Source organism: Panthera uncia, chromosome D4, assembly GCF_023721935.1.
Source record: "Panthera uncia isolate 11264 chromosome D4, Puncia_PCG_1.0, whole genome shotgun sequence".
Lineage (NCBI taxonomy): Eukaryota > Metazoa > Chordata > Mammalia > Carnivora > Felidae > Panthera > Panthera uncia.
In genome coordinates, this window is record NC_064807.1 from 53,857,617 (window position 1) to 53,869,825 (window position 12,209).

The 12,209-nt window shown below is 37.7% G+C and overlaps 1 protein-coding gene across 1 annotated transcript in view; it reads right to left on the minus strand.

Moving 5' to 3' along the window:
• Nucleotides 1-3,729: 3,729 nt before the first annotated feature.
• APTX (aprataxin) overlaps nucleotides 3,730-12,209 on the minus strand; it is a 41,269-nt gene continuing 32,789 nt past the window's right edge. Inside the window, exon 9 of the mRNA XM_049624827.1 lies at nucleotides 3,730-6,989. The gene's annotated coding sequence lies outside the window, so the exon portion shown is untranslated. The remainder of the gene's footprint in view (nucleotides 6,990-12,209) is intronic.

Consider the following 12,209-nt stretch of genomic DNA (forward strand, 5'->3'; position numbering starts at 1 on the left):
GTGAATGGAGGTGACGCAAAAGAAGGAAGTTGAGGAAGTTAATGGGAGATTAGGCTTCCTCCATGAGTGGGCTTCTCAAGAGGGAGAAAAGAAAGGTTGAAGCGCACAGGGCTGAGGAAAGTGCAAGATGCACATAACTCAGAAGTTCTTGCCTAATTCTTGACATAGTATGTGCCAAAGAAGTTTATTAAATCCATGATGTACATTCCTTAGTGATTTGGGGTTACACTGCAATTTGGGGCTATCCGTGACCATGTAACTATCTCACCCTATTACTTACTACATTGTGTTTAAGTTTCAGGGGGCAAACTGTCAAGAATTCTTTTATCTTTTTAAATCTACTATATTGAAGAAATCAGGTGTATTTTTTTTTTAGTTTTTTTAATGTTTATTTTTGAGAGAGAGAGAGAGAGACGGAGACAGAAGCAAGTGGCGAAAGGGCAGAGAGAGAGGGAGACACAGAAACCAAAGCAGGCTCCAGGCTCTGAGCTGTCAGCACAGAGCATAATGCAGGGCTCGAACCCATGAACTGCAAGATCACGACCTGAGCCGAAATCCAAAGCCTAACCGACTGAGCCACCCAGGCACCCCTCGGGTGCGTATTTTTATATAAATGTTGCTTACAACCAGTCTTTAAAGAAGATCCTAGAAGTTTACTGTGAATCATTTACAACAAACAACATTTGAGACATTCATTATTCTCTTTAATAAAAACCACTATTAAAATAATACAATTTGTTTAAATAATATTTCAGAAGTGTTAGAGACAGCAAATTAAACAATGGGTTTATTATGTGCTACAGGAAAGGAACAGATTTTTTAGTACTAGAAAAATTCTTATCTTCTCCTTGGGTGTCAGGAGCTTCAAAACAGTTACTCCAATGAAAGGAAATGCATTTGTCTTAGATACTTTTCTTGAACCTTCAAAATCCAACTAACAAGTACTTTACTGATAAGTTGATCTTCTGTTCTTAAAGTGAAAAATCATATTTCTGTTCGTATAATTTTCTTTCTTTCTAAAGAAGGATTTATGTGATTTTCTTCCATACCCCAGTTGACATAATTTGAAAACACATTTTCATGGTCCAGGTAATTTTCATGTTCTAATAATCCATTACAGAGCATTAAACTTAGGGAACAATTCCCTTCATTTAATAAATTATACATATGCCTCGGGCACCTGGCTGATTCAGTCAGTGGAGCTTTGTGACTCTTGATCTTGGGGTTGTGGGTTCAAGCCCATGTTGGGTGTAGAGATTACTTAAAAATAAAAATCTGTAAAGTATACACAGAGATACATATACATATACCTGAATCGAAAAACAGAAAATGAGAAACCAAGCCCCTTAAAACATAGACATAAGTTTTAGGATCAAAACTGAAATATCCAATATTACAGCTATATTTAAAAGTTCCTTGAATATTTTGGCAAATGGGGGTAGGGAGAAGGCAATAAAAAAAAAGTATAACTATCAGAAGAGAGAAAGAATTCTCACATGAGGGTCTATTTAAAAGCTTCAGGATATCAACTAATCATAACTCATCAGAATATTCACTGAGGGGCTAGTTATGAAACAAATTATCCAAATTACTAACTTTCCTATATATTAGCAAAACCCAAAAACGCGATGAAAAATTTAACTCCAAAAGCAAAACTCTTTACATGTAAAGAATAACCACTATCAATAAACTCAAGAAATGTGGAGGATATACTTTGAGAGAAAATTACAAAACTATGCCATAAGACATAAAGGACGATTTGCACCAGGTCCAGGAATGTTCAAGAGTTGTACAACTGAAGTCCTCCCAGGTCCACTGAGGCCCCACTGAAGGCCAAAATCAGTGACTCTGTGATGCCCAAACCCAGAGAAATGGGCTTCCTTCAGGACCCTTCAGGTCATCCATCAGTGGACAACAGGTAAGAGACCATGCCAAAAGGCATGACCTGGGCCATTTGCCCATGTTAGTTCACACACACACACACACACACACACACACACACACACGGAGTTGAACTATTTCCACAGGCTGCCAGGTTTCCTGGGGTGGGACTATGCTACTTTATATTAGTGAAAGCAATGCTTGCCACTGTGAAGATCAACCCCATTTTCTTTTCTTTTTTTTTTTTCTTTTTTAGAGAGAGAGAGAGAGAGAGAGCACAAGCAGAAGAGAAGGGAGAGGGTGAGAGTAAGAGACAGAGAGAGGGAGAAAGACAGAGAGAGAGAGAGAGAGAGAGAGAGAGAGAGAGAGAGAGAGGGGAATCTTAAGTAGGCCCCATGCTCAGCATGGAGCCCGATGTGGGGCTCAACCCCAGAACCCTGGGATCATGAGCTAAGCCAAAATCAAGAGTCAGACACTCAGCTAAGCCACCCAGACACCCCCAAACCCCATTTTCTCAATAGCTGAAGAAATGGAAATTACTTTTTTGCATATTTATAAGTCCAATCAGCCTGGGATAAGGAGAAAGGACAGGAACCAGGTTGATGGGGACCCTGCCATCAACAATACAAATAAGAAGACTCTTATTTAATAAGAGTTAATAAAATAAAAACTGATTTTTTTTATAGACCAAAAAAAAAAAAAAAACTAGAGTTTTGAACTCAATCTCATAAACAGAACAACTTCCAGGAATATGTTGATGACTTTCTCCTTGGAAGACTTCTGCCTAGAAATCTGCTGGATACCATTTTTTTTTTCTTTTTGGATACCATATTAAACAGAGTTTCAAGAGCCATCAAAGTTCTGGCAAGTTTATAATAACCAGAGCCACAGTCTAACCTATACTAGAACTTTGAAGAAAATGCACTTAGCTGGGAAAGAATTCTGGATAACTATACTGTGTTATAAAGGCTTTTCAGAATCCACTTCACTTTTCTAACAAAAACAGTGATCATTAAGTGTGTGAAACCAATATTTATTTAGTAGGTTTTTTCCTCCTGGTATATACTAAGGGGATTCCACAAGACAGCTTCTGCCTAGCATTTTCTCCCTATCATGCATGAATCTCTATAAACATGCAAATGGATTAAGGCATGAACTCCACAATACTCTTGTTTAAATGAATACATTCACTGGAAGAGTAATGTATCAGTTAAATACTACCACAAAAAAATGCTGCTTAGCAGATTACCCCAAAACCAAGGAACATGCTACAAGTATTTACTCTCATGTTCATAAATCTGCAGGTCTGCTGAGACAGCTCAGCCTCACACTGTGGGTATGTGAGTCGGTTGGGGCAGCTCTGCTCCACGTCATCATTCTTCTGGGTCTAGGGGAGAACTTAGGATATGTTTATGGCAACACAGAAGCACAGGAGGGCAAGCCAAAACACATCAACATATTTGAAGCCTTTGTTGTCATCATGTTCACTAATATCTCATTGGCGAAAAGAAATCACATGGCCCATCCCAACATCAGTAGGACAGAAAAATATACTACACCTCTGGTAAGAGGAACCACAAAGTCACCTGGCAAAGGGTGGCTTAGTCAGTTAAGCATCTGGTCATGATCTCATGGTTCATGAGTCTAGCCCCTAAGCCTGCACTGTCAGTGTAGAGCCTGCTTAGGACTCTCTCTGCAGCCCTCTCAAAATAAAGAAATAAACTTAAAAAAAATAATAATAATCTCTCTACAATGCCATCAGCAAGAGCCAAATTATGGAAAGAGCCCAAATGTCTATTGACTGATGAATGGGCAAAGAAGAATTCCACACACAATGGAATACTAGTTGGCAATCAAAAAGAATGAAATCTTGTCATTTGCAAAAATGTGGATGGAACTAGAGTGTATTATGCTAGGCAAACTAAGTCAGGCAGAGAAAGATTTCACTCATATGTGGAATATAAGAAACACAACAGATGAACATAGGGGAAGGGAAGAAAAATACGATAAAAACAGGGAGGCAAACCATAACAGATTCTTTAATACAGAGAACAAACTGGGGGTTGCTAGAGGGGAGTCAGTGGGAAGATGGGCTAAATGGGTGATGGGCATTAAGAAGGGCATTCATTGGATGAGCACTGGGTGTTATATGTAAGTGATGAGTCACTGGGTTGTATTCCTGAAACCAATACCACACTGTATGTTAACTAACCTGAATTTAAATAAATTAAAAAAGAAGAATCATCTCTCTGCAACAATCCTCTCTATAAAAAGGTGTGTGTATGTGCACGCGCACGCGTGTGTGTGTACAAAATTTTTCTTTCAAACCAGGTAGATCAGAAACTTCCTAGAATTTAAACCTTGAACATAGTGACACAAAACTGAAAATGGTAAGAGTTCACTCATTCTTCTGGTTGCCCTGAAGATGCCATTTTGTGATTACTGCTTTCCAGATTCTCAGAGTTGCTCTATACTTCTGACCCCTCTGAGTCCCCCTCTTCACATTTCCTTCAACTCTGTGAACCACCCTTTCATCCTACCAATAAATATATTTTTGGGTAAATATATTTACCCAATGAGTAAAATTTATTTCTGTTGCTTTCAAAGAATTCTATCAGGTGCAGATCCCTTTCCATTTTCTAACCTCCAAGGAGATGAGAGAGAGAGAGAGAGAGAGAGAGAGAGAGAAAGCAAGTGCAGTAAAGATGTCTTAAAGCAAATAATAAGGCATGCCTTCACTCAAGAATCTAGTATCTAAAATCATTTCATGAAAATGACTGTTGCCGTGGCAACCTTTCAGTGTGCATTCAGTGACTTTATGTGCATTGATTAACATTTTAATGTAAACCAAACTGTATTGGCTTATTTGGCCTTGATTCCTTTTTAAATATAGATTGTTCTGTCTCATAAAAGTAATCAGAGCTTCTATTCAAGATGGCTGACTAAACAAGTAAATTTACTTTCCCCCTACTGTTCCTATTGGAATGACACTGTAAAGGAAAGCCCTCCATGTTTATCTCCCACCCACCATTCTATACACCTACATACGCACGTACACACACATACACACACACTCATGAAAACCACTAAAGTCCCAAGTCCTGTCATCAGAATCTGTTCTGATGATCCAACATGGTCAATAAGGTTAATATCCCTCCCATTAGTTGGTAAATTAAATACAGTCAAAGTCAAAATTCTGAGACTTTTTTATTAGATTCTGACAAGTTGAATAGGAAATTCATCTGGAAAAGAAACTGTAGACAAGACAATAAAATGTTAAAGAAGAACACTGATCGGACAGGCCATGACCATAGAGAAAGTCAAAGTGGATAGCAGAAAAGTGGCCCAAAGAGTCTAGAGAGATAAAGCTCTAGGGAGAGGTGTGCCTATTTATCATCCTACTGAACCACCCACAAGCACTCCCTTATTATCTGCATCCAGGACAAGTTCAGCCAGAACTTTAGGTAGCAAATTGTTTCCAAGGCCGTATAAACCACTGAGCACCATGTAACATTCATGTGCTACCTGATTCTGAGATTCAGCAGCTCATTGACTCAGAAAACAATTTCATCCTTCCTGAAGAAACCAGTCAGGCAGTCAAAAAAGATAAATAAAAGGAAATAAAGAGGTGGATTCACGTGTATTGATGTCAACAATTGATTTTACATCTTCAGAGAACTTAGGGAAAATGTTTAAATATAGTCATAAAAAGAAATAGATTTTATACACACACAAAGGATCAAAAGGATGAAGCACAAAGAACAAGTCAACTATAAGCAGCAATCCATCCAATGGCAGCATCTCACACAATGCAAGACCCAGAAAGGTGACATTAGGCAGCAAAGAAACGCAAAGGTGCTGAGTACGAGAGGCACAAAGATTCTACAGTGAAGAAAACAGAGATGGAAGCTTGTGCCAGTTTGTCTCACCCTCATAGGAGTGTCCTACAAGCTCAGCTAGGTGAAATGAAAGTAAGAGTAGAGAAAGGAGGAGGAGTGGGGAGGAAAAGAAGAAAAAGAGTGAAGAATAAAGAAATTCTACAAAACCATGGTAACCAAAATTGAGAGTTTAGTAATAGCTCAATATAACTGAAATAGGGAGCCCATAACAGACTTGTGTATGTATTAAAATTTAGTTCACCATAAATGTGGCATTTCAAATGAATGAGAATGAAGGCTAGTTTAAAACGAGTTGGAGTTAGATAAAAATTGAAAAAATAAAGATGGATCCCTATGTCACACTACCAAAATTTAAATGCCACATATAATGAAGATCTAAAGTAAAAAAAAACAAAAGTATAAAAGTACCAAAAGAAAATATGAGAACATATGGATAAGGAAGGCCTACTTGAGCAAAATATAAAATCCAGAAACAAGAAATTAGTTTTATAAAATGGAATGCCTGGGGTACCTGGGTGGCTCAGTCGGTTGAGCATCCCACTCTTGATTTTGGCTCGGGTCATGGTCCCAGGGTCATGGGATCAAGTTCCGCATCAAGCCCACATTGGGCTCTGTGCTGAGCATGGAGCCTGCTGGGGATTTCCTCTCTCTGCCTCTGCCCTTCTCCCCCCTTCATGTTCCCTCCTCTGTATGATGAGAGCATAAAAAAATTAAAGATTATAAAATTAAAAGGTAATATTTGTAAAATATTTGCAATATAAGTAAAAAATTTACTTTCCCCCTACAGTTCCTATTGGAATGACACTGTAAAGGAAAGCCCTCCATGTTAAAAGAGGGAACTCAAATTTTTTTTCATGTGCAAAGGAATACTGGTAGACACTGTTCAATGTCTCTAATTTACATTCTATGCTGCTTCTGTAATAATAAAAATTTTAGCTGAGCATGGATTTACCAAAAATAAAGGTTATATTTCACAGCTGCCCTTAAAGCTTGGTCACCTTTGGCTTGTGGCTGAATTCTGGCCATGGTAATACAAAAAGAAGAATCATGGAGGAGATTCCAGGAAACTTCCTCAAAGAGTATGTGTGAATCCTTGATCCCCTTCTTCATCTTTTCTTCCATCCTCCTGCCCAGAACACAGATGCTTCCATCTTGGACTTGTGGTCAAGGTGAGGAGTTGGATTTGTATAGGAAGGAGTTCCCCTTATCCTGTGGAAGACAGTCAAGAATGGTATGCATGTAGATGAGTGGCAGCAAAGGGATGGAAAGTTGAGCAAGATAATACTTACTGGCCTCAATGTGCTTCATGAAGCAAGAGAAAACCTAGCTAAGAGTAAGGGAAGTGACAACTTAAGGACAATGGTACCGACATGGCACTGTTCTTGAAAACAATGAAGAAAGAACCTGAAAACAGCAATGCCACAGAATGAAAGGAGAACCTAGCAAGAATTTAAGGCCATAAATGTGTAGTGGTACCAATCTGCAAGGTTTATTACAAGATCTACTGATACTTGTCTCTAACATCGACTAGCTTATCTGAAGATAGAAGCAAAGGAAGCAAATTGAGGCATCAATCCATGGTTGGGATATAATAGAGTGGGTTTAGCAATAGAATAGAAGTAAAAGGAGTATTTATGGGAGAACATTTTTTTAAGATTTTATTTTTAAATAATCTCTACACCCAACATGGGGCTAGAACTCACAACCCCGAGATCAAGAGTCACACACTCTGGGGCACCTGGGTGACTCAGTCAGTTGGGCATCCAACTCTTGATTTCGGCTCAGGTCATGATCTCACAATCACGAGATTGAGCCCCACATCAGGCTCCATGTTCAGCACGGAGAGATTCTCTCTCTCCCTCTGCGCCTCTCCCCATTCACATGCTCTCTCTTTCTCTAAAATAAATAAATAAATAAATAAATAAATAAATAAATAAATAAATAAATAAATAAAAAAGAGTCACATACTCTACCAACTAAGCCAGTGAGGCCTCCTTATGGGAGAATATTTTAGATGATCAAACATGAGGCTCATAGAGAAGAAAGAAAGCCTAAGATGGGTTTACTAAACTGGAAGGAAGTGGCAGGACCAAGAAATTGAAGATTTTGACAATGGTGAAAAACAGAGTGGAAATGAAGCTATAGAAAAGCTAAGGGCTGGACCCAAGGATCAGGATACTTGAATTTTACTCAAAAAAATGTAATGAAAATTTTCTTCTAAACATTTCTTCTGAGGTGCCTGGGGGGCTCAGTTGGTTAAGCATCCGACTTCAGCTCAGGTCAGGATCTCGTGGTTCATGAGTTTGAGCCCCACGTCGGGCTCTGTGCTGACAGCTCAGAGACTGGAACCTGCTTCAGATTCTGTGTCTCCCTCTCTCTCTGCCCCTCTCCCACTCACACTCTGTCTCTTTCTCTCAAAAATAATTAAAAACATTTTTTAAAATGTTTAAATATTTCTTCTAAAAGGAAGATGTTCTAGAAGAAGGCCAGTTCCAGAATATGACCATGGAAGAGACAGGAAAAGTGTAGCACAGTGGTTAAAAGCACAGACTTTGAGCCAGGAAGAATTTCTGTTACTAGTTTTGTTATTTATCTTCACCATGCCTGTTTATAAGATTGTTGTGAGGAATAAAAGAAATAAGTTGCTTAAAGAGCTTTGTTCAGTGTCCAGCACATAATAAGCTTTCAATAATTGATAGATTTAAAAAAACAAAAAGGAGAAAAAACATAGACATGCCCTATTATTCTGTCTACTATTAATTAAGATACACAACACATTATGAAGTGGGAAAATGTAATACCTTTAACACTGATGGTAATTTTGCCTATGGGCAGCAAACATTTCCAAATTGTAATCAAATATCTAATAAGAAACAAGTGAAAAGCCTAATCCAATCATGAGCTCTTCTTTGATTGAAAATGTCTAAGAAAATGAATACGCACTATAGTTCAGAAGGAATGCCTATTACAATGAACAAAGTCAGCAATTACAGCAAAAACTCAACCCCCTCAACTGAGCCAACATTTTGAAAAGAGGAAAGAAGTATTTTTAAATGAAAGATATTTTTAATGAAAAATATTTTAAATGAAAAAGAACCGATTTCCAGATAACAAGTAAAAAATAATCGTAAGTAAACAACCATGGAGCCAGTAGGCTTAGAGATAGCAGAATTATTCTTGGTAAAGCTGGAAAGGATGTCAGAGTTACCTAGTGCAGTCAGCATGATCGGTGTCAGAAAGCTTTCCCTAGTCCATATGCCCTTATCACTCCTCCTTCACTCTTTAAATTATCACCTGAAGTATGGGAAATGTGTACTGCACAACAAAAGTATTAAATAAACCAATTCAGCAGAAGCCCTTACAATGCAGCTGGAGAAAAGGTATAGCCCCTGTTATGGGCTAAAGGAATGACTGCACACTTGTTATCTGCTAGTTAGGTTTTAGGGCACATGGTTTGTTTGTTCTGTGATATACCAAAATCCATTTAACTCAAGTGGCTTTAGACCACACGACTATTAGGCAATACCTGCTGTTCAGTGCCTGGCACATAGCAGGTACTCAACAAAAGTTATTAAAATCCATTTGTTTACTTATGTACCCAACATTTAGTGAGTGCCTAATATGTGCCAAACATTATTCTAAACATTAGAAATACAGCAAACCCATTTTTAAATTTTGTCTTTATTTTGGTGCTATTTGCATTATGAAAGTAATGCATGATTATTGCTCAAAGTGAAATACAAAGACATATCAAAATTTTCTTTGTGGTCAAACATGGGATCAGCTGTTTTAAATGTTCCATGAACATATGGGGAGAAAAGTGTTTCTTCTCTATTCAAAGGATGAAAGGTCTTTTTTCTATATTTATGAGTGCATGTGCACATGTGGGTGCTTGCATACACATGCAAAAAGTTTACTTATTCTACTGTTCAAGTCCTACATGTCTTTATTTTTTTACCCCCTGGAGATGTCCAGTTTTGATATGCACACACCAAAATCTCTTACGATAATTATTTTATCTCACCAATGAAAATGGAGATTGAAGAATCATACAACAATGAATTGAGATGCAAGAGCTAAAGTAATCCCTTTGTTAAGCACCAAATGAATCAGAAAAACATTAAATGAGTTGTTAATAGAACTGTCTATAGCCAGACTTCAAGCTGTATTACAAAGCTAATATCAGCAAGACAGTATGGTACTGGCACAAAAACAGACACTCAGATCAATGGAACAGAATAAAGAACCCAGAAATGGACCCACAAATGTATGGCCAACTAATCTTTGACAAAGCAGGAAAGAATATCCAATGGAATAAAGACAGTCTCTTCAGCAAGTGGTGCTGGGAAAACTGGACAGCGACATGCAGGAGAATGAACCTGGACCACTTTCTTACATCACACACAAAATTAAATTCAAAATGGATGAAAGACTTAAATACAAGACAGGAAGCCATCAAAATCCTCGAGAAGAAAGCAGGCAAAAACCTCTTTGATCCTGGCCGCAGCAACTTCTTACTCAACACATCTCTGGAGACAAAGGAAACAAAAGCAAAAATGAACTATTGGGACCTCACCAAAATAAAAAGCTTCTGCACAGTGAAGGAAACAATCAACAAAACTAAAAGGCAACTGACAGAATGGGAGAAGATATTTGCAAACAACATATCAGATAAATGGTTCGTATCTAAAATCTATAAAGAAGTTATCAAACTCAACACCCAAAAAACAAATAATCCAGTGAAGAAATGGGCAAAAGACATGAACAGACACTTCTCCAAAGAAGACATCCAGATGACCGACACATGAAAAAATGCTCAACATCACTCATCATCAGGGAAATACAAATCAAAACCACAATGAGATACCACTTCACACCTGTCAGAATGGCTAACATTAACAACTCAGGCAACAACAGATGTTGACAAGGATACAGAGAAAGAGGATCTCTTTTGCACTGCTGGTGGGAATGCAAACTGGTGCAGCCACTCTGAAAAACAGTGTGGAGGTTCCTCAAAAAATTAAAAATAGAACTACTCTATGACCCAGCAATTGTACTACTAGGTATTTATCCAAGGGATACAGGTATGCTGTTTTGAAGGGGCACATGCACCGCAATGTTTATAGCAGCACTATCAACAATAGCCAAAGTATGGCAAGAGCCCAAATGCCCACCGATGGATTAATGGATAAAGATGTTGTATATACATATACAATGGAGTATTACTCGGCAATCAAAAAGAAGGAAATCTCACCATTTGCAACTACATGGATGGAACTAGAAGGTATTATGCTAAGTGAAATTAGTCAGAGAAAGACAAGTATCATATGACTTCACTCATATGAGGACTTAAAGACACAGAAGAGATAACCCAAGGGTAGGGAAGCAAAAATAATATAAAAACAGGGAAGGGGACAAAACATAAGAGACTCTTAAATGTGGAGAACAGAGGGTTACTGGAGGGGTTGTAGGAGAAAGGATGGGCTAAATGGGTAAGGGGCATTAAGGAATCTAACCCTGAAATCATTGTTGCACTATATGCTAACTAACTTGGATGTAAATTTAAAAAATAAAAATAAAATTGTATACTGTAAAAAAAAAAAGAACTGTCTATAGCTAAATACATTGTGGATTAAATGATAAAATGTTTTTTTCTTCAGAAAAATCCTTTTTCTGTTGATGTCAAATTAAATCCCTCAAAACACAACAACTACATATCAGATCATTTACTTCTTCTATGAGTCATAATTATTCCTGTTGGCTCATTTTTAATGTGGGCTTTTGTATGGTTGAAAATGACTGTGCAATTAGGTAATTCTGTTAAAAAGACAAAAATTAGGTTTTTCTCTCCAGAAACAGAAGCCATATGAATACAGTGATGAGAAACTAAAAAGCAGTTCAGAAACACTTTTAACTATAATACAAAGTCCTGTTTGGCTAGCCTACAAACATGATTGTGAGCAAATAATCTGCCTGCATTGTTCATCTTTAAAGGTCCTTCGCTTTCCTTTTAGACAACTCCCCTTCAGGTTTCAAATAAGGAGCAAATAATGTGCAAAACACAATTATGTTACGTGTATACAGTAGCCCAATCCAGAAAGAAATGAGCCACAGAAGGAGATGCCCTGCTGATCATCTTTGCTATTAGTCACATTGTTTAAAGCTTCATAGGTTTTGTATGGATAGAACACAGAGAAAACCTTTCCATAACAAAGGGCCCAGAGGATGGATACTATGGTAAGAACAGGTGTTTATAGTTCTACAAAATGTTTACTTTTCATACAGTACAACAAATGAGTTCATCCACACCTGGCCAAATGACAGGGAGTTTAATCTTGAAGTTGACCACAGCTCCAAACACTTGTGAAGTAAATTCGCTTAAAATCTTCACTCATCAGATTATTTTCCCACTTCGAAAACTTAATACTT